The sequence below is a fragment of the Camelus bactrianus genome, chromosome 10 (genome assembly GCF_048773025.1).
Source record: "Camelus bactrianus isolate YW-2024 breed Bactrian camel chromosome 10, ASM4877302v1, whole genome shotgun sequence".
NCBI classification, from domain to species: domain Eukaryota; kingdom Metazoa; phylum Chordata; class Mammalia; order Artiodactyla; family Camelidae; genus Camelus; species Camelus bactrianus.
The window spans coordinates 18,994,023-19,018,324 of record NC_133548.1 but is presented as its reverse complement, the minus strand read 5'-3'; the positions used below and the strand labels follow the sequence as shown (position 1 = coordinate 19,018,324).

Below are 24,302 nucleotides of genomic sequence, written 5' to 3'. Positions count from 1 at the left end.
CGCCTTAATTATCTTGCGGTAAGTACAGAGGACTGAAAGGAAGATGCACATTAAAGTCTTAAAGCTGATTCTTCATTCTTCAGCTTGAAATTCCTTCTGTTGTTTCCCTGGCCTAAACCTTAAGAATAAGACAGTGAGCCTTGATCTGAATCGAGGAATTTCTATAATGGAAGGACCATTTCTCTGGGGCGGCAAGCAAGTTAGTCACATTTAACTTTAAGTGGTGTACTGCAATAAAGTAAGGATTTGTTGCTGTTGTTGTTTGTCAGTGGATTCACCTGCAGATCTCGATACACACCAGCACCCTTCACGGATACAATATAAGACAACACTATTTTAGAAAATAAGCCCTTTAGCTGATACAGCCCAGGTTCAGATCTTTCTATTGCTAAGAGATGCCTGAGGTGGTGGATCCTGACGCTTATCCTGACATTTGGGAAGACAGGCTTATCAGGTTTTTTTGGACTCTGCAACCCAACTGGTACCATGCTAAAAAATACCTTCCAGAAAATAACAAGAAAGGAAAAGCTGTTTGCTTGTCCTACACATCATTGTGTTCTGTTCTCTAGAGGATTTAGTATTTCCCAGAAATACTAAAAAGTATTTTGAGGGAAATTTGTAGGGGTCCTTCTGAACTCCTTACTAGCAAAATACAGAAACTGTTTTTTTCTCTCCAGAAAGAGATAGAATTTCCTTTCCTTGACAATAGATACTTCTTTCTGTTATCATTTGCCATATTAGATGATGAATTCTTCTCAGCCATTTCAATGTTCACTGTTTTCCAGCCCTCACTGAAGTGACTTCTCTCAGTATTTATTCCCATCAAACAATTTAAAATAAGGAGTTCCATTAGTCATTCCAGGTGTCAGTTTTGGATAAGATGAGAATAAAATTACCTAATTCATGGAATAACAGTGATGTATGACCAGTAAACAACTCACTACAATGTTGGCATATAGTAAGTGCTCAATAAATGAGAACTGATATCAATAATAATAAAATTCACCACAACCTCCACCATCATTGCCATTACCTCTGTTGCTGTCATCATCACCAAGCATCTTGAGCTCAAGATCATTCTCTTTTTTATTTCCTACCTGAGAAAGATAGGGGTAGAAACTTTCTGTGAAAAAAAGTTGGGTGGTATTTAAAATGCTCATTATTTTTAAGTATATCATAAGTCATTTATGAGAATCTATGACAAAAATAACGAAAGACTAGTAAACAATTTTGGCAATGGATGGTTCCATAGATGTTTGAATAATGAAATTTATATTATTCTTCCATTGTATATGCCTCAGCAGCTATCCGATTCCTAATATGAAATATACTCATGTGCTATACTTCATTCTAAGATTCTTTATTAACGTCCTCCATTTAAATAATAGTATTATGATGGAAATCTATATTACTATGAATAATTATGACAGTTATTCAGGTTAAATATTTTTATATAACAGTTACCCAGGTATAATTGATAGTAATCTTTTTAATTTTTCAGGAAGTAAAAAATAAGAAACTATTTAAATATCTGTTATCAACATCAACATTTTCAGGATTTAGAAAATGTCAATAAACACATTTTGAATGTAAAGTGAAGCACTTGCTTCAAAGAGAAAGTCATACAAGCATTTCAGAATCTAATTACAAACTGGAATCCAAACAGAGAAGGGACGTGAACCTCTTCCGGGCAAGGTGAGCCTTTCTGAAAAGAGCATTTTAAACAAGATGTGGAGGGGAGTCATGGGAAGTAAAAAATACGGCCAACTTTGGCCTATGGGAAAGAGTCTTTTCAGAGTTTTTTGTTTTTTTTTTTTTTTCCAGATGCTCCAGCTGCTGAGATCTTGGTGAGGAGGGTGACTTGATGCAGTAAAAGTCCCAGAGATATAATAGGGAGACAAACATCTAGTTCAAACTTTACACGCATATCAAAGAGTAGAAGCCAGTCTCCTGGGACCCCCCATGTGCACTCCACTCTTAATTAGTTCAGTACTGAGTAAAATCTAGAGCTCAGGTGTCCTGACTACTATCCTAGTTATACCCCTCTTGGGTTAAAATTTCTCTAAAAGTGTAAGATATGAATGCCTTTGTTTATTGAAGAATTACGTCTTGATAAGTTCACTCAACAAACAAATGTTAACTAAGTGTGGATTTGATGCCTTTGCACGGCACCGACTACATAGCAATAAAAAGGACAACTTTATCAGCTACCATACATTCTGTAAAACTATGAGAATTAAAAATAAAAGGTTTGAATAGTAAGGCACTTAGTAATTTCTAAAACAGTAAATCAAGAGATGATTATTCCCTAGTTTATTCAATGGTTAAATCATATCTCCAAAAACCTAGGGGTTTTTCCATCTTCCCACTATCCTCAGCTTTGGATGGTTTCCCCCTTGATGGAAAACGGCTGCAAGCAGCTCCCAGAGCCTCAACCACACATTCCAGTGCTCAAAAGCAGGAAGGGGTAGGCAGGCCTCACGTGTCTCTTTAGCAGGAAAGAAAAACGCTCTCATATATTCTCTCCTGTCTTACTGGCCAGAACTGGGTGACCCGCCAAGGTACCGCAGTTGGGGACCCAGGGGGCTGCATCCCCACAGTGGGACGCTGGCTCCGCCAACAGGAATGGAGGGGCTGGGAAAGGCTGAACGGCAGCTCGCAGAGTTTGCCATCATGTGATTCCTCTTCTGGACAGACTGACACGCTCACTCAATGGAACATTCTGGGCACCTCCATTTGTATGACTTGACCTTAGGAGGCAAAGATACATAGGGCTCTGTGGCAAGGAGTTGGTAAGGAATTTGAATTTGACTCCAGGTACAATGGGGACTGTTTGGATAGGTTTGTTGAACAGTCACATGGGCTGCGATCTGTGCTAGAAATGTTCACTGGGAGCATTTTCTATAATTTTTTATAATCTCTCAGTGAACTCACCTACCCCCGTCTCCACCCGTCGCTTATGAAACTCCAGCCATGCTGGCTTTCCCATGATTCCTGGCTGAGACAGTTCCACATGCTGGACTTTCTCTCTGCAAAGTGTTTTCATAGATCTCATGTCTGGCTCCTTAAAATTGAAACTCCTGCTCGGAGGTCTTTCCATAGTTCACAGAAACCCCTCAGCACCATTCCCATTTTAAAGATGAGTAAACCAAGCTTCTGGGACTTGCTCATGATTATACAGCCAACGAGCCTAAACCTTCTGGCTTGTTTCCATTATCCCATTTACTTCTATAAAAGCTTATATGAAAAGCCCTGTTGTCCTGTGAATCTCCAGCTCTTAATCCTACTTGACTCTCCTCATAGACTTCTCATTCCTGAAGTAAGTTATATATTTTTCTCAGTTCTTTGATGTTTGCTTCGCCGATTGGAATGTAAGCTTCACAGAGGTGGGACATTGTCAATCTCCATCTTGTTTATTGTCATGTCTTGAGTTCCTAGAATAATGATGACTATTGGAAGGTATTCTAAATAAATTTTGAAGGAAGGAATGTATGAATGGATTACTCAGAAATGTGTTAAAAATCGGAAATTTTCCAGGGAGGGAAAAGACATTCCCTTCACAGTAGAATGAGGCTCTCTACAGGTGTTCAGATCCTGGCAATGTGTGCCTGCTTTGCTGCAATGTGACTCCTCTAGGATTTTATCTGGTTCTGCATTTTTCTTATGGCTTTTCTTTTATAGGTTCAGACAGAGACTTGTTCTCCTCCAGAAACAGGGGGTTTCTTTGGCATAATTTCCTTTTGTTATTTTACTTTTTTGTTTCAGGTAGCGTTAACCTATCCAATTCCAAAAAAAAAAAAAAAAAGGCTTCAGGTTGTATTAACAACTGTGACTAAATACCTGTGCATGCCTAGTGACAGAGCAGGATAGGGAGCCATGTGAAATATTTCCAAATCAGAGTAATGTGGAAACCACCCCCTGGGCTTCAAACAATCCTTCCTCCTCCGTCATCACCTAGTTTACTTGTGCTAAATTGCCATCCTACATGGTCAAAACATAGCCTTCCTAAACTATCTTCTTTTAAAACACAATGTTCCTGGAATTGGCAAATTGTTGAAAGATTAACAATCCAGTTTGGACCATTTTATTGGTGAAATTTTTTCTAAGTTAACTGAATGACCCAAGGAGAAGAATGCTGAAGACCTGAGCTGGGAAAGAGATGCACAGAGAGAGGGAGATGAGGAGGTGTGATGAAGAAAGCCAGCAGGAGCCCCAGAATTTCCATGTATGGAACTTATCTAGGGGTAGCGATCAGTTGCCTCCCTGCCGCAGTTTTTATAGTAAGAGCAAGATTATTTGTCAGTTTGAATGTTAATTTCAGGTATCCTAAGGTGGGGTAACTAAAGGAGATTTGGTGGTTTCAAGGCTAAGAGAGCCTTCTCTCCCTGCAACATGGACCCATGAAGTCAAACCTTCCCTAGTTCAAAATCTGCTCCCTGCTAGGCCTGCATGGTGGGGTGAAAAGTTTAAATGGCTGTAAATACCTGTAAGACAAAGCAAAAGATTCTGAAGATTTGACATGTGCAGAGTAAGAACCTCTATTTAAAGAAACTGAACAGTAGCTGAAATGAACCTAGAAGGAGCCTCTTCTTGTTTGGAACCAGTGAGGGAGCTTGTGTTTCCAAAAGCGATCCCAACCTGACACCTAGCGGCGGCTCCAGGCTTAACCCTTTAGATCCTGAAAAAAAATACCCATTTACAAGGTTTTCAAAACCTTCATTTCTGAGAACGCTTAGTTCACTTCTGTGGGAGGAAAATGTATTTATTTCACGGGAAAAGTCAATTATTAGAAGAGGTTCTTTAGAATAAAATGATAAACTATACTTTTAAAGATGATATCCAAGCTATTTTTTGTTTGTTTGTTTTCTGATTTAGAATGAATTGTCTCTTCCTGAGAATCTGTGAATATTCCTCACCCCCTACAAATATCTGCCAATTTACAAATTCAAAGACCTGAAGTTCTTTCTCTGGTATGTTAACTGACAACTTTTCCATTTTAAAAATTGATAAACATCTCAGAAGGAGATTATACATTGCTTTTTTTTTTAAAAAAGATGTTAGCATGGGTAAATTTTCTTGAAAAATGTTAATTATTCAGAAGTGTTTTTACAAAAATTAGCCATGCTGGTTTTCTTTGCTTTTGTACATTTGGGGTGTTTTGATTCTAAATTGAGTTTCTTCAAGCACCCAGGATGCTTTTGGTTGCTCCACCTACACACACACACATACACACACACACACACACACACACCCCTCAACTCCAGCAACTGTAGTAAAATTTTTAGAGCAAAGTGGGGAAAAAAAATTAGCTTGGATACTGTGTCCTCCCAGGAGGCTTTCTGCTCCACACTTGGTACCCCATCATCCTGGGCCCCCTCCAGAATTTGTTGATGTCCTCTTGGGCACCCTGACTCTTCTCTGAATGGACAGTGTCCAATATTCCATTCTTTCTCTATTTCCTACCTAACTGAATCAAGTCAGCACAAATAAATTGATGAAAAGGCTCAAAATGCTGAGTTCAGGGATAAAACAGAATTGTCAGAACTGGTCTTCTGCTGATCTCGAATTTGTGTGTGTGTGTATGTGTGTTGCTTTCTGTTTGACACACAGAGTACCAGTGAGGAGCACTGAAGGGAATTATTTGGAATTCCCACCATCTCTTCATAGTCCATCTATACAGCATGAGTACTAGCTCACCTGTTAATTAGGGACTTAATTCTGCTGGCCTCTCTCAAGTTTAACCATAAGCCTGAAACTAAGGATTTTGTTTTATCTGCATAATGACTCCCTTTTACTAAATGCCATTTGCTGAGCGTCCTCTATGAATCAGGCCTGGCACTGAAAATCACTTTCCATGCATTGTTTAATGAATCCTCAAAAGAGCCCTAAAGTAGAGCTCTTCTCTTCCCATTTCAGATACAAGACCACTGAGGTTCAGTGCCTTCCTTAATCGACTTCAGCTTGTAACTAGCAGAATTGGGATAGAAATGTTGTTGTCTCCAATATTCTTTGAAATGGAAACTCTGTGGCATAAAGATGATTTCCCCCCAAATGGCTATTTAATAATAAACTGAGCCTCTCAGAGACTCATACTATATACACACGCACACATAACTGATAACGTATCAAAAGGGTATGAGATTATATAACTTTGATTCTAAGTTATCAGAAACTCTTGCTTTGAAAACAGACTACTTTGATCAGTTTCTTGGACTGTACTCATCACGGAAGGCCTCATTTCTTCAGGGAGTCCTTAAACTCAGCCCATCTACTGTTTAATCTTTCGTTTCTCTTGTCATCTTGAGAATGAGATACAGACAGACAATCGGACCGACAGGCTGAGTGGTTCACTCTATGTATCTGCCATTCTGAGGATCCCATATACCTGAAAACCCCACAGCAATTCTAGAACATAGTCAATATAAATCTTTTAGTTTCGCAAATGTCATCTAAGATGCTGAGGAAAAGGCAGTTGCTTTGGTAACAAGGATTCAAACACTGGACAGCTTTAGATGTCGAATTGTAATTTGTGAGCCTGAAATTTTGCTTGGAAGCAAATAGGAAGCAATTTTTTTTCAGAGACTATTATTCTTAGATGATTAACATTTTAAAAATACAGTTGTAAACTTTTCTTTTGATAAGTGTGACAGACCCTGCATCCCACGGACCCAGGTTAGAAACACAGATGCTGTGAGACTACCACCGTCAAGTGTGCAGCCTGCAGTGGTTAGGAGCAAACCACCTGAAGCCAGATCACCTGCTTACCACCTCCGCTGTGCAGCTTCCTGGGTCACCTCGGACACTGCCATCAACCTCTCTGTGCCTCAGTTTTTTCATCAGGTGAATGTGAGGGTAAGTGAACTAAATATGGGAGGCTCTGAGAATGGTACCCAGAATAAGGTCAGCCATGAAAACTGAATATCAGCATTGGTATTGCTGACAATATATGCATACACACTACCTTCACAGCCCCAAATGCCTGCCCCTCCAGGCAGCCTGTGGGAGGATGACTTCCGGAGAAGTCGCTCACAGGTGACGTTTGTGAGAAAAAGAAGGCATTGCACCAGGCATGCTCTCTCTCTCTGAAGCAGCCACACACAATTGTTAGACCAGAATATTCACATTTTTTTTCTCCAGATGATGGATAGCAAAACTAAAATAGGTCCTCTTGAGATAATGTTTTTTGAGTGTCCAGCTGGTGGAGACAGGAAAAGAAATTTCAGTGAGACAAGAGTCTTCAAGAACAGATTTGGAGAGAAAGTATTATCCTGGTCTTCTAGAAATAGAAGTGCCATGATGCAGACTGCAAAGAAATAAGATTATCCATGCAGACACTTTGCTGCTCAGTAAAAGAGGAAATGATGGAGACTATAAGGCAGAGATGGCCCTGCCAAATCCTGACTTGACCAACTAGCCTGCGGAAGCCTGTGGAGACCTAACTGGGTACCACATCCTGCTTTGAACACTCAATGTCTTAAGTGTGGTGTGATTGTGGCAGAAGTAGCATGGTGCCAAAGTCCTGGTACAGTGGCTAACCTTCAGCCAGCCTGGTGCTTACATAATGGACAAGTCGAGAGATTGACAGCCAAGCAACACCACTTCGAGAGAGAGAGAGACTGATTTCCTCCTGAGAGACAGCTCTCAGACTCAGCTTTAAAAGGTCTACTCCATTTTTCCTTCCCAGAAGTCCATTCCAGAGTCCAGATTCTGATGAACGGCATTCTCTAATTGTTAGTAAGACTTGCCTATTCCATATACATCTTCGTCTTTTTATTTTTCTTTCTTTTTTTAAACTTTTCCAGCTTATTGTGGAATATTTGACAAATAAAAGTTATGTATATTTAAGGTGCACAATGTGATTATTTTTTTCTTTAATCCTGCTCAAATATATCGAGCACATTTCATGCTGTCTTTCTTTTTACCCTTCACTCACTTTCCTTCCAAAGATACACATTGAGGATTACTATGTGCCAGGCACTATGAATATAATGACAACCAATGCAGACAAGATCCTGCCTGCAAGCATCAGATAAATAAGTAAAGAGATAAATAACTAAGATAATTATAAAGCATGACAACACATACTAAAGCAATGAGATATGATGCAGGTCATCCTGGAGTGTTGCCTACTTTAGAGTAGATGGTAAAAAGGACTTTCTGAAGAGGTGACTTTCAGCAGAGATGCACGAACACCAACTTTTTATAGAGCCCAGAATTTGATGGCCATAAACATGTGCAAAGGTCCCGGGGTAGAAAGTAATTTGGAATGTTCTAGGATCATAAGGAACAGCAAGTGTGACTGGAATACATTAAACAAGGGAGTAGGCAGTGTTCAAGATAAGCTTAGAAATTCAGGCAAGGACAGATCATTGCAAGGACACATACATTGTGGTGGTAAGACTGGCATTTATTCCCAAAACGATAGAAAACCAATAAATTTGTTAAATAGGACAGTCTCATAATTTAATTTATATTTTAAATTATTTAGACTGTTGCATGGTGAGTGGCTTATAAGTGGATAAGAATGGAGGCTGTGAGACCAATTACAGGCTCCTGCAACCCTGAAAGCAAGGTAGTAACAGTGGCTTCAACTCACAGTGACTGTGTAAGTTCATCTCATTTAATCTTTACAGGACTATACAAAGGGGACCTTATCATTGCTCTGTTTTAGAGATGAGTTACCAAAGGCTACTCGTGCTCATGGCCTAAAATGACTCAGCTCCTGCGTGAAGGAGTCACAATTCAAACCCAGACCAGTGTGGTTTAGAGGTGAGTTTCCTTTCTCACAGACTTTAGTGCGTCTTTAGTGCGTCTTTAGTGAGTTTGGCAAAAGAAGCTTAAAATAAGCTTCAGGAATCCTGAACATGTAGTGATGCTTGCCATGGACCCCGCAGTGTTCTACGTGTTCCCTAGGCAGTAGCAAACTTACTGTTCGTGACAACTCTATGAAGCACATGCTATTATTACTTTCATTTTGCAGATGAGTAATCAGAGTTTTAAAGAAGTTAAACTAGTAAATGTCAAAGGCAAAATTTCAAACCGGGCAGGTTCGCTCTGAGGCTACGCATTTAACCACTAAGCAATTTAAGAAGAAACCGCCTTAGCTGGCCAGCGTCTCTATGCTGGAGCGGTATACTTTAAACATACCCGGGAAGACAGCCCCCTTTAACCTCCTTTCAACCTCCAATTAAGATAAAGATTCACACAAAACACAGAAAAGCTTTTTATGGCAATTTCATCAAAATGCTAAAGATTAGACAGGCAAGGCTTCCCACACACTTCAGATGAGAATAAGGAAACATCTCAAAAAGAAAGCGAACAAAAGATTTATCTTTTAACCATTCTCCAGGCTCGGAATCAACATTTCTACCAGGTTTGCTTTATTCCAATATAAATGTAAGAGGAGACAGATTGAAATGCCAAACTGAACTGCTCAGTGTTTCAGAAAAAGCTGAGAAACATAGGGCAGCTTCAACTCAAAACACATGTTTGACGTCTTCTGACAATTTTCAGCAAGTTGGGTTTGCGAATTCTAAAAATTAATGATAAAAAAATCTAATATTCCAACAAAACAGGAGTGACCTAAAAAGGGCTGTCTTCATTCTCTGTTAGGGCACTAGCAACATCCTCACAGAACTCAAAAATCACCTCCAATAGCTAGAAGTTTGCTCAGAGATTTTCCAGCATCTCTATAGTGACTTTAACAACAGTTTTAGAATTACTCTGCTATTTTCATATGCCCTTTGATTGCCCCAAGTCCCACCACTTTGATACGTAAAATGTAGCCAGATTAGGCTTTGTGAGGATACACTGCTGAATCTCTTGCTCCAAAACCTAGGATCTTCGCGTTTCAGAGAGAAGATAAATGGAAATAGACACTTCGGGTTCTTCAAACCTGATTTCTTTTGACTATTGCTAATAATAACACTGATGGATTATTTGAAACTTTGCATATATAATCTCACTTAATCTAATAACAAAGGTAGAAACAATTATTACCACTCTTATTTTTCTTAGGAATGTTAAGGTCATGTAATCAGAATTACAACCCTAGCTGTCTGATTCGAGAACTTTGCCTACTATCTTACACTTGCATTTCTAAGTAGACGATGTATACATATAGTATACAGAATGCTTTCTGTTATGTCACATCATACAGTGTATAGACTTAAACACGTGTAATATACAGCATATAGAATAGACAATGTGTGTGTGTGGCAGGTGCAGGATCAGGGAGAGTTACAATTGGTCCTGCTCTGGGAACAACACTGAGTATGTGAAGGAAGCCCAGTCTTCCTTTCCACAGCATGTTTTTGTTGGAATCAAGATTACTTTTGATCTTGGCTTTCCCAGTGCCCTGACCAAATAATGAGTTGTAACCTTTTTGAAAACACATGTGGCAAATCAAATGTGAGGGTGGCTACAGTATTAAGAGATTAATCAAGGGCTGCAAGACAGTGATGATTCCATTTTCATAAGAAAAGCTAAAGCAGACTATCTCCCCAACATCATGATGGTATTTAGAATATGTTGCCCAAAGTAAAAATGTAAGCTCTGAAACCTGTTGCACTGAATTGAAAATCTGCTGAGACCTAGGCATGTGACCTGGAAACTTCAGGTTTCTTTGTGAAATGGAGATAATAAAGTCCACCTCCTATGATTTCTGAAGAATTGAATATATTGACATTTAGAATCTTCTCAAATAGTGATAGAATAGGGGCTTCATAATTGTGATTTGATTTGATTTTCTTACTTCCTTCAGCTCTTGTTTCTATACTTTGATTATTAAAAAGTTAAAATCACTTTGATTTTCAGTTTCTACAAACTGTAAATTATACAATATAAACATTCCCATAAGATTATAACCAGATATGTGTTCATTAGTCCATGAAATGATTTGGTGGCATATCAAGTACTATGATAATGTTTGTTTATTTTATGTAAAATTATGTAGACTTTTTCTCACACAAACATCTTCCTTTTATAAACAGCTGTGAGGCTGAAGAGATGAAAACTGATGAAGTGTTAGCACATTCATTTTAATTTAGTTTAACAAACAGGTCACATGACCGTACGTTTGTGTCTACTCTCGGAATCCTGTCAACCACACAGTGAATGTGTCACACTGAAAAGGTCTAGTGGGAGAGATCACATGACTTCTTTGCGTGGCAAAGCTGCCAGCTCTCAGTTATACAAGATGAAATCATAACAGACTTTGCACGTTAAAGAGTTAATAGATTCACACGTTATAACAAAGTGCAGGATTGATACACACTTCTGTAAACACACACTCACAAATTTCTCTTTTCTTTGAATTACTCAGGTGCTATCTCAACAGCCTTAATGAAACCAGATGTAAACTGAATTACATTGTTTTAAAACGGGAGTAATCACACATCATCTTGCATTAAGTTCCTTCCCCGTAGATCTAACTGGTGCAACATGGAGCTCTGAAAGCACATTCTGACCTCCATTTGTTATTCACATTTGTTCATTCTGCTGTAAATTTGATTTGATCCTGTTATAATATCCTTAAATGCACTAAATCTTGCATTAGTTAAAAGACACATGAAGCTTTTCAATTGATCTGTTGTCCTATTCTCCATCCTAGACTATCAGTGTTTGTGGTTGACAAGTCTGTGAATTATCCGCCTGCTATGTGTAGCGAGGTGAAGCCTTGAAATCTATTTCCAATGAGAAAAAAAAATGGACATCCACATTTTCTCTCAAATAAGGAGCATATGAAGGACATCTTCATATGCTGTGTCATTGTGTCTGTTCCTAAAGTGAGCTACAGTGACAGCAGTGACTCGGGTGAGAGGACAAGAGCCTCTGGGGTCACCAGGCTGCCAGTTGCTAGTTCTTTCCTGGAGTATGTGTCCAGGCCCTAGAAGGCTGACCACTATACCAAGCGTGTGTCGATGACCACAGACACCTTGCCTGGTTCTCAATAGAAAAGAAAAAAATAACTAGTGAATAGTTGGCAATCACCTACACTTGAAACAAAGAAATACTAAAAGTAAATTCTGGTTCCTTTAGGTAAAAGACATTCCAAAGTCATTAAAAGAAGGGAAATGTTCATGAAAAATATTAAACATAAATATTTCCACTATGCTCAATTTCTATTTTTTATCAATGAATATATGTTACCTTTTATATGAGCTTTTCTGAGATATAATTCACATACCAAGAGGTCACCTTTTAAAGTATATAATTTAGTGGTTTTAAGCATATTCACAGACTTGTGCAATGATCATCGACATCTAATTTTAAGAACATTTCATCACTTCAGAAGATAATGCCACGCCCATTTCCAATCACTCCTCAGGCTCCTTCGCCTCCAGCCCAGTTTGGACACTTCATATAAAAGGAATGACACGACATGTGGCCCTTTGTATTTATCTGCTCTCGTTGTCCATGTGTTTTCACAGTTCACCCATGCTATAGCATGTATCGGCACTTCATTCCTTTTCAGTGGCCAAATAATGTTCCATTTAATGATGCACCATATTTCATTTACCCATTCATCGGTTGTAGACATGTGGGTTACTTCTACTTTTAGATTATTATGAATAATGCTGCCATGAGCATTCATGTACACATTGTTGTGTAGAAATATGTTTAACTCCCTTAGGTATACACCTATGAGCAGAATTTCTAGATCATATGGTAACTATGTTTAACATTTCTGAGGGACTGCCAAACTGCTTTACAAAGTGGGTGCACGATTTCACAATCCCACCATATATGCAGCAATACGAAAAAAAAAAAAAACGATTTAACAAAATTACCATACAGACTACCTAATTTTGGCACACTGTAAGTGTGGAGGTTGTTCTGCCTTTATAAAGAGCAAATGTCTACGCTAGAGCATTGCCCTTTTCTGTAGCAAGATTTCGCCCTTGCGATTCTTCATTTTAAAAGATTATTTCTACCCATTGCCATTATAAATCTAAGCAAAATTGGAAAGCAGAGAGAAACTGAAACATAACAGGGAATTTAGGACACAGAGAACGCAGAGTAGTACAAGCAGAGGTAAAACAGCCACCAGGAAATCAACATTTAACTTTGCATTTTTGTGTCAAGGAGGAGGAAAAATAGCATTGAGATAAACAACGTTGAGATCTGTAAATATCCCAAATTAGGAGTTTAAAAATAGTCTTTGGGATAAAAATGGTATTTTCCCCTTTAAATACATTCTTAAAGCAACATGAGGTAGGTAGACATTGCAAACAGATTTCGCTAAATGCCAGGGCTTCTAACAGCCCAGGGTGTGAACATCCAGGTGTTCTTTTCTGCTTCTTACATTAGCAATAATAATGGTAAAGACGATGCCTTCCTTATTTGCTGACAGTTGTGTTGATGATGCATGAGGCAAAATAGCATTTCTCTTCTGGGCAACGTTAATTATGGAGTGCTGACAAGAGTTCAAAAATAAATCCAGATCCTTCAAGCCCATGCCCCACATCAATATAATATGAAAAAAACTCGTAACAGACTGACAAGCATGAGAGAAATTATTCAGTTTGCATGATGCCCATTCTTTTGCAGGAAGTAAAAAGATTCACAGTAGATTTAAAAACCAATGTGAATCATGGGTTATACCAGAATAACAATTTAGAGACCTGTCTTTTTTATTCATAGTACTCATTTGATTTGTTGACGCAGAAAGAAAATGTAGCTTAGGCTCCTTTTTCAGATGATAATTTTGAGGGTCTGAGAGATTAAATGACACAGGGAATAAGGATTTTATTCCAGGGTACTGTCACTTCATCCAGTTCTGGTATTGTCCTGTTTTTAGGAAAAAATTTCAGATTGGAGTCCAGCAGTTTTAAAATTAATTACAGGGACAATGAGTCAGGATTTTTGAAATGTGGGCCATATAATGAATTGAGCGTAACCATACCACACAGTTATTTACACAGTGCACACTTCCTGTTAGAAATTAACTAATGTTACCAACCTCAAATATTTAGAACATTTGTATTATATTGCTAGGGTTTAGCAATGATCTGGGATCTATTGTCAAAAAAAAAGAGTGATTCAGTAAGTATTTATTAAACTCTACTACAGTTTTTAAAGCAGCAAGTTAAGGTAAGTATTATCCTCATGAAGGAAGAAACTAAGTAATGAAGCACAGGCAACTGGCCAAGGTCAATAATAATGTTTATATTTTGAACTCAAGTTGGTCTGACCTCAAAGACCCACTCTTTCACGTTAGTTTGAGAAAATGTATTTAAGTTTTAAAAATGGGCTGGTCCTTTGCACCAGTAATTTCACATCTAGGGCTTTATTCTGAGAAGAGAATTACAGGCCTCTACCATAGTTTCACCACACAAATCTTTATCTCAGTGCTATTCACAGTTGCTCAAAAAATAGAACTAGCCTAATGACAAAAAAAACCAAAAAACAAAAAACACGTGCTCAATTAAGTTATCTGTGTTCTATCCACATTGTGGCATAGTACGCAACCATTAAAATTTTTGTAACAAAGTTATTTGTCGCCAAAACAATACTACAACATATACTCGTTCTGGTGAGCTTCACTTAACCAGCGAAGTTCAATGGGATGTGTCCTCACTCTGGTTTTCATTCCAAATAAAATTAGGCTGACTCCCCTCTGTGTTCCCGTAGGTCTGTATATGGCATATGGCGGTATACTTCAACATTACTGTCTCCCCTCGTAGGCGATGATTTCGACAAGGTCAGAAAATAAACGTTAGTCACCTTTATGACCCCACCCACATCTAGCACACTGGTTCATAGGTAATAGAAGGTATTCAATAAACATCCACTGAAAGAATAAATGAACAATTCTTTAGCACTGTGTTCAACCCATTTCATGCTAAAAATTATGTAGAGAATAAGAGTTCTATGGCTGATGGGGGGAAATTATCATGCTAGCTCACAATGATAGAGGAAAACTGAGGTTTTAGCTACCCTTGACTCCATCTCATTGCCTTGAAGACAGAAAGGGACTATGATCTTGGCACACCTGTAACCCACTCACCGCACAGTAAGGTCTTGTCATGCACCGATCGCAAGGGTCTGGCAATAACGTGAGTTAATGCAGGGGTTTTAATGTGAGATCTGTAATTTCTATGTGATACATCTGCATAGGGTTCCTCAAATACATCTCTTGGAAGTATCTTCAAAAATTTTTATACATTTTATTTGTATATATGTTTATTTTGTAAGGAGAGAGGACTTTCATTTTTTATTCAAAAAAGCCATGGGATCTACAAACTTTAAATTACAATGATGGAGTCTACACTGTCTTCATCATATTATTTTGACTAAAAACATTTTAACTTTCACGTGTGTATTTCATTTGTAAAATCAAATTTTGTTTTTGCTTTCACTTTGAGACTGGGGTAAGCTGACTTTTTAACAAAGCCCATTAAAATGTAGTTAATGAGAAACTTTGTGCATTATCCTTTTCCGTGGACATGATTGTACAGCAGAAATACTTCCAGGAAGATTACAGAGATTCCTCTGGGAATGAGAAAAGAAGGCTGCTACTTGGAGTTCAGTGGTGATGAAGAGCTCTTTGACCTCTGGCCTCTGTACCATCGCTATTTTCAAGTTATCTAAAGAAGTCAGAGAGCAGATCATTGGGAAGAAAGTCAAATGGATAAGGGCCAGAGAGAGAGAAAGAAGGGCAGCGGGGCACGTTCACAGAAGTCTAAATCAGAAGACTGCCTTCCACTACTACTCAGGAACTCGACACACCTTCTTGAAATCCAGTTGGTTGGGTATGTGTGTTTCAATATAAAGGTATAGCCGTATTTTTTTGTTTTTTCATTTTTAAAAGCTTCATTTTTCGTGGCCTGAAGGAGTTTCTGTTCATTGCCATGGTTCTGTTGCCTAGCAGAACCATCACATGCCATGCTTAATATTCTGCCTACAATATCAGACTGGAAATGCTGACAGGGGAGAAAAATCAGGTGTTCATCTCATCCTGCTCCTCCCAAACTCTGCTGAATTGGGACTGCATGCAGAGCTGGAACATTCCCCCATCTACCACCCTGGTCAGTCTCAGGCTAGTCCAGTTTAAAAAAAAAAACACTACAAAGGAAGCCAGGCCATATTCAGAGTTTGAAGACATATCAGGGAGGATTGGGGGGCTCCAGGAAACCCAGTTTCATTGAGACATAACAGGCCTGGTCCCTCTATTTGTGTTTTGGTTTGATTTGACCTAGATTTGCATTAAGAGACAACAAGGGAGTCTTAAAGACTGTCTGTCTAAGGGATCATGAAACTTTGGAGCCAAAATCAGAGGTCACCCATTCCTCACTTACATAGGTTGTTGTGGGTAAGGTGATGTTTTCTGCAACAACATGTGAAGGTAAAAGTCATGCTAATGTTTATTGTGTGCTTACTTTGCACCAAGCACTGTTCCACATGCTTTACATGTACTAATTCGCTGGTTCTTCACAACAAAATTATGAGGTCAGTACTGTTACTATTCCCTTTCTGTCAGTGGGACAACAAGGCACAGGAAGATGAAGTAACTTGTTAAAGGACATACAACTAGCAGACAGTGCCTCATCTCTTAAATAATATGTAATAACTGTCTGCAAGGGAGAGCCGTGCAAGCAGGAATTTCTCTGGTTTCTTCCTATTTAATATTATTTTTTCTTTTTTTTTTTTGAGAGGGGAGCTATATATCCAAACCCACAGATGATTACCAGAAATGAGTATACTTTTCAAATCATTAACCGCCTCCCCATACACACATACACACATGTATCCTTATACACACCTGGAAGGACTTATAATAGCAAGATTAAAAAAAATTAATTTTGGAAATATTAGCCCTTCCCTGTTGAAAACCAAACAATTTGGATGCGGTAAAATAAGAAATGATAATCACATTTCCCTTCTCATTATATTCATAGACAAAGAATTTTTGGTAAGAAAAAGCCTTCCTTTCACCTCTAACTTAAATAATAAACACAACTAAAATAATACCTTGCTATCCCAAGATAAATCAAACAATTTAATAATTAATTTTCATAGAAAAAGAGTCACTCATTACTTTCCTTATTAAAACAATAAATGTTCACTGAGCAACAACTTTGCTTTACTTTAGTATCTATGCACGGAGTACATACAGCAATCAATGAAACAGACCACACCTCTGACCTTGTATTTGGCGGTAAAGACGTTATCACTACTACACTAGTGTTTCCTCTTAGTTCAGTGCATTCTATATTTATGAAGTTTATGAATGTATAAAGTTGAGGTAGGAGCAATTTGAAAGAGTAAAACTAGACATTGTGATATAAACAAATAGATTTGAAGATAACAAATAACTCTGTAACCACAAAATCCAACTGACAAAGAGACAATTCCTAATATCACTAGTTCTAGTTTAAAATCTCCTAAAGATGCCTATACTTAGCACAGAAATCACAAACTCTGAATTTGGATTTCTCATTTCTTCTAAGGAACCCTACCTCTTAAGATCTCCCTGTCATCCAATCCCAAACACCCTGGTATACACGTCAATCAATGCCATGCTCAACAACACATCCTCTTTAGATGGTTCACAGACAAATTAAATCTCCCACTCTAACAGAGCAGAGAGAACAAGAATGGGGAGTTATAAAGGACAGAAATAGATGAATAACACATGAGTATTTAAAATAACCAACTAGGAACACGAGAAAAAATATATATGACAGGAAAAGTAAGTACTATAAACTCTGATATTACTTGAAATGCACATACAGATAATTATATCACGTTCTTATTGCAAATCATTTAAGACTGGGAAGACTCTGGTGTCAGGAACTTGAAGAAAGTTTCCACCACTTAATGGCTAAGCGATAGGCAAGGCTTGATCTTCTTGACCTGGATGCCCAGAGGCTAGGATCCCAGAAAGCCAGTTGTCATCCCCCTTCCCTCAAAGAGCAGCATCATTCGTAAATTAAAATCCAGAAGACATGGACACTGGCTACAACTGAGTACTTAAGGAAGACATACTGATAGAATACTGATGAGATAGAACAGGGCTGAAGGGCAATAATTTAAACACAAGGCTTAGGTCCTGGGCTCTGATCACACCAAGAGATGAGCCGATGAGCTCTCAGTTATAAAACGCTGGAGTTGAAAATCAGAGCTGGAAGCTATGATTCTGCTACATCACAGAACAGTAACCACAAAGTTTGAACGTCAGCCCCAAACTGTCCTAGAGGAAGGGTTACCGGTGTTTCCCCAACCATGAAGCTTATGACCCCCACAGCTCATATCTGGGACCCCTCTGAAGTATGACGCCTTGCTCACCAGTTCCCTGTGCAGCTGGCATTGAGAAGACTGCTCACCTGCTGCTGCTCTGTCTCTGCAAATTTTCCCCTCGATAAAAGGCTGGTCCCGGCTGGTTGTGTGTGCTTTCAGGTCATTCACTCTTGATTACTCGACATTAGATGATCTTGGACAAGTTATTAATTCTCTGTGAGCCTCAGTATCCTCTTCATCAAATAGGGATAATGACAGTAAACACTTCATTTGGTTTCTGTGAGGATTAAATGAGATAATCTATGTCAAGTGTTTATCACAGCACCCACACATAGTGAACATTAAAAATGCCAGCTATTATTAGAATTTAGGATTTAATTCCAAGGGAATTTTTAATACAAATAAGGGAGATTTTTAACAATCATGTCTCAAAAGGAACTAAAAGATAGACTTGAGGGTTTTCATTAAGAGACTTAGAGAACTGTTATTTTATAGTTTATGATTCCATTGTTAATGTGGTAAGGATTATATGACAATAAAGTGATTTTGAATTTCAGCTAGATAGAAGAGAGATTTATAACATAAAACAGAGTTAGGCTTCCATTCCTAATTAGTGTCTGGGCATCTGTTTGTACTTCTCAATAGACGAGGAATGGTGAGGTGGGTGTGAGGGAAAGACAGCCCAAGTGACGACATTTTTTTTCCTACATAATCATTCATTCATTCATTCATTCATTCATTCATTCTTCTATGCATTATTTCCTTTATCCAACAGTCACATATTGCAATACACAGTACTAAACACCATGGTGTGTTAAGAAAACAAAAACCAGGCCATCGCTGCGAAGCAAGAATCAGCTTATCCAAAACTTATTCCCTACATGCCAGTCTCCCAAAGTAGGAGCTGGCCTCCTGCAGATCACCTGGAAGTCAAAGCAAAATGCTCAAGCAATCAATTCTGGTAAAACGCTGATGCAGCAGATTCAAGCATGTTCAAGAATGTCAAAGAGCTGGGACTCTAAGGTTTGCACATTAGCACACTGATTCCGTCAAGGAGGAGGTCTTGTGCTCTTAACCAGGGATGTCAAACTTGGCAGAACAGGACTAGGAGCTGAGACTACGCCATACACGGAGTTGATGGATTCAGCTCTTCATCATTCCAGGGAGGGACTATCACTTCGCTAATTAGTTTCGTAAAAGCCTTCTGCCGTCCAGTGCTTAGATTTGCTAGATTCCTATGTGCTTCCCCCAGAATACAATGGGAAATTGGAGAGCACAGACCTCTACCATTGTGAATGTCTCCAATATAATGTTCTGTCATCATTCCTAGTGTGTGAACTTCCTGGTGTCTTGTCCTGGTTTGGTCAATGCACCTGCTACTCTTAAGAAGCTTATTACATAGAAGATCATATAACTCTTAAGCATATTAAACAAATAAAATTAACAGAACAAACTGCCATGGGAAAAGTCTGTGCCATGTCCCAGGAGAATAATTTATTTCTTCTACTGATAAACCTCTGGCTCTCTTGGAGGTGTTGGTCAGAATCCAATCCTACACCTCTGACCATTTCCCTCCCCACAAGAAGAAGAGCGGCTTTCCTGTATAAGATTAGTGCCCCTGTACCAATTGCTCTTGCAAGGTGAGAGGCGGGCTCTGTTCCTACATACAATTAACCGGTCTCAGGGGCCAGGGGCCAGTTTGCGGGGCATGATAGAAAGTCTGTTTTGACCTTATGTACCAACTATGTTTCTCAATACAGCTTTACTAATAACAAAGTTAACATCTAACGAAGTCAAAGCTTCCTTGTCCATTCTTCAATTGGTTCAGAACTTAAAAGTGACATTTGATGCAGTGTCTCTTTTCAGCCTCAATTTTTAAAATTCAGACCTGAATTTGAATCCCAATTGGTATTGGAAAGCTTAAGTTCAGTCTTGAGATGTCAGTGTACTCATTTGTCCCTGGTAATAATTTCTACCTCATTGGGTTGTATGAGGATTCATTGAGATATTGTGCCTGACATGGCGTAGGTAGTTGTAATTCTGCTTATGTGATATATACGGTGTAAAAAGAAGTCTAGACGAGAACCTTGTGTGATTAGGGAGGCGGGAGTTGAGTCTTGACATTGGGACCTTTTAATTATTTTTTTGTGACTTTAAATTTGGGAAATATTATTTAAAAATTAGTATATGACTCCAACAAAAATTTGAAACCTCATTACAGTTTGTGCTCACGCACTCCAGCCAGTATGACCCACTTTTCAGAACAAAGAGCTTGAGTACGGCAGCAAGATCAAAGGAGGACATGTAATAAATTACCGTGGAAGTCAAACCTCAGTCCAGCGCCACTCCCGTCGTTGCTCTCCAGGTGTCATTTAAAATGCAATTCCCTCTGAATGGGCACAGAGCAGGTCTATTGCCAGACACAACTGCTTTTACTACTAGCAGTGGTTTAATGATTTTATGTCATCGCAATAATAGAAACATGACATTCAGCTGTGACTGCAGCTTGTATGAGTCTATTTTGAGAAAGCTGGTTTTGTAGAGGACATGGAAATGTGGAGTCTTGGTTGCGGTTTATTTCCCAAAAGGCTTAGCCAGGAACTCTCACCCATCGGTCCCCTCTGTGGACTTCTCATGACTTTCTAAAATGAGTGTGGTGATTTGAAATCTCAAACAATGATTGTTCACGTACACAAAAACCCTTCTTTTGAGAGGGAGACTTGGGCCTGAATCCAATTTTCCCATCAGCATCCCTTACAGAGAATTTCAATGCCTGAGTCTTTATTCTTGGCCGGGAAAAGGCACACAAACAACAACAATAACAAAAGCACACATTCTTCCCCAGTGGAGGACGTGGCCTCATATCTTTCACAGACCAATCTGAAGCTCAGAGACATAAGCCCCTCATTGTCCTTCACTCGCATGTAAACACTATGACCGCCAGCACTCGTATGCAACTTTCTTCTCATCTCAGACAACTGATTCTCCCCACACTTCCATCTGTGTTCCTGAGTCTCACCCCTACCATCTCTTCTAGGACCTTGGTCCACCAGTGTTTTACCTTTGCTCCTACATTTTCACCTTCTCCCTTGCTACTGGACCTCTCCTTTCACTCTGTAAACATGCCAAAATCCTTACCGTTACACACACACACACCTCTCTGTCTACCTCTAGTCCCTGACCTATTTTTCTCCACAACCAAACTTTAAATAGTTCACTTTGGCAGCCTTCCACTTTTAAAATTCCTTGTTTTCTCTCCTGCTTCTATAAATAAGTGGGTGATTTTTTTTTTTTTTTGTCGCCTTCTTGTTTCAAACAATACACCGCAAGGTTTGTATCTGTCGCTTCCCCTCTTCCACACATGCCCACAGTTTGCTGCTCTCACCGATCTCCCCAAATTGCTCACGTAAACTTCATCAATGACCTCCTTAGAGTTAAACCCCATGGTCAATGTCAGTAATTTGAATATTTTGCTTACATAGGAAAATAATGATCCTGCCTTTCGTCTTTTAAAAATGTTCCTCTCTTTGGTTCCATTCCGCTGCATGAAATAAACTTTTATTTCCACTAGTTACCATATATTTTCTACAAATACTGTGCCACACACTTCACACTGTTAAAACAGCCCTGAAAGGTAGGCAATATTATAATATTGAACACATTTAAAAATTAAGCAAGTGAAACCTAAAGAAATTGAATAATTTTGCCCAAGGTACATTGGATATATGAGGAATGGGATGAGAACACAGCTTTATCTGACACCAATGTACATTTTTAAACTTGTTAATATCATAATTAAGTATTTCAAACAGACAGAAATAAACTGATTGTGACAGGTAAAACATCTCCTCTAGTCGCAGATTTAACATGTTAACATTTTGCTTAACAATTTGGACTCATTTATTTTTCCAGAATGGATATATTAGAAAGCGCTGAAGCCCAGTTTGTAAGTCTCCTCAATTTTACTCCCTTTCCTCCCCAGAGGAAACCGTTATACTCTGGTTGGTCTCCATCTTTTACGTCCAAATGTTTAATCCTATTATTAGATTGATACAGTCGTCTTTATTCCTCCTTCCTTTCCTTTTCCTTTGTCTGGATATTAAATCTCCTTCCTGTTGGCATTCACTCATAAACTTTAAACATATACACTTGAGCATCTATAGATCATAAACACGTCTATACTCACACTGAACTTCTTCCTGTAATTTACCACATTAAAGTTGTCTTGTTTGTGCCTTACGAAATGCTTTGTCTAAAATGACCGAGAAACTAGTAATATGAACCACCTACCTATCATCTATCTGTGCATCAGTCATTTTTTACAGTCCAAGTTTGCTTACATTCACCTATATGCTTGATAAACATACAGTTTAGTATTTCCAAACCATCCCAGCCTTATTCTGGGAGGAGGGGATTCAATTTCCTCTTATTGATGTTCATGCTCTGTTTTTGGTTTTGGTGGGAGTCTATGAATTAACGAATTGTCACAGTATTTTTATGAACATTTTTTTAAAATTTAGATTCCCCCCCTGAATTATGTTTTGGCTAAGTATGGGATTTTAGTTGACAAGTACTTTTCACCCACCCTGTAAAGTTACCATTCAGTTGGGCTTCTCATCTCCATTATGACTGTGAGACATCTTCTGTAATTCTGATTTTCATTCCTTTGATTGTAATAGATATTTCATCTTTGGTTGCTTTCAAGATCTCTTCTGATTGTGCAAGTTCTGAAGTTTCACAGCGATGCATCTCGGTATAGATTTGTTTTTGATCATCCCGTCAAGGATATGGTGTACTCAGGCATTCTGAAGACTGGTATCTCTTTTCAGTCCAGGAATATTCTGAGCTCCCGCTTTCATTTTTCTCTATCCTCCTTTTCTAAAAATTCTCTTGTACTTTGTCTGTAGTCTGTTATTTTATTTTCTTTATATCTTTACATCTGTGATGCATATCTGACTAATTTAACCAGATCTATTTCCAAGTTACTAACTCTTATTTACACTTATCTACATCTTTACCAAATGGATTTGCTCACAATCTCCAAATAGTACAGCTCTTATGCCCCACAGTCCAAGTTTGGCGTCCTCCTTCAAGTATGATAGCTGTGGTTATTTTTCTTCTTTTACCTACTTAAACTTTTACACAATTTATTTTCATGACTCCTCTGGATAGTTCTATTATTTCCAGTTCTAGGGTGTAAATTCTATTTGTTGAATTTTCTGACTCACTTTAATCATGAGTCCCCACAGGCAACTTGAATGTTTTACTCCTAGGTAATCTTCATGGAGGTTGTTACAAACCGCATCGTCTCCTCAAATTCCAGGTGTTGAAGCCCTAACCCTCAATATGACTGGATTTGGAGATGGGGGTCGTTCAAGAGGTAATTAAGGTTAAACAATGTCACACAACAGGGGTCCTACTCCAACAGGACGTGTATTCACATAAGAGGAGAGAACAGGAACACGCATACGAAGGAAGCCCCACGTGAGGACACAGGGAGAATGCAGCCACCTTCAAGCCAAGGAGAGAAGTCTCACCAGAAACTAACACTGCCAACACCTTGATCTTCTCATTTCAGCCTCCAGAACTGTGAGGAAAAATAACTATGTGTTGTTTAAGCCACCTTTCTGTGGTATTCCGTAATGACAGCCTCAGCTGACTTGCACAGGGGTGTGTCGGGAGCCCCGGTTTGCAGCAACACCCACTGAATGCCAGTTCATACCCACTCCTTCCTTGTTGTTGTGGTTTCTGAGTTTACATTAGAATTTTGTTAATTTCTCTACCCTCTGTTTTTACATCATGTAAGTAATATAAATTTGGAACTCACAAATTTGCTTAAAGCTGTTTCCCATTGCAGGTTTCTCAAAAATGACTCAATTTCACTCATGGATAGTAGTCAGAATTTTGCTTTCAAGGACACAGTAGCATACCTGCTTGCCTCAAAGCTTTCTGTGGGTAATACACATTCAGTCTCCTTGTGTATGCAGCCTGTGCTCTGGGCGCTCCTCTGAGGCCATGAAAATATCGGATTCTGCCTTTAAAGTCTGTTTCCCAGGTCT

General features: G+C 38.7%; 1 protein-coding gene across 5 annotated transcripts in view; it reads right to left on the bottom strand.

Moving 5' to 3' along the window:
- Positions 1 to 24,302, bottom strand: part of LRRC4C (leucine rich repeat containing 4C) — a 1,083,236-nt gene that overhangs the window by 853,397 nt on the left and 205,537 nt on the right. For all 5 annotated transcript variants that reach the window (XM_074372152.1, XM_074372154.1, XM_074372153.1 and 2 more), the window contains exon 2: positions 18,330 to 18,520. The gene's annotated coding sequence lies outside the window, so the exon portion shown is untranslated. The remainder of the gene's footprint in view (positions 1 to 18,329; positions 18,521 to 24,302) is intronic.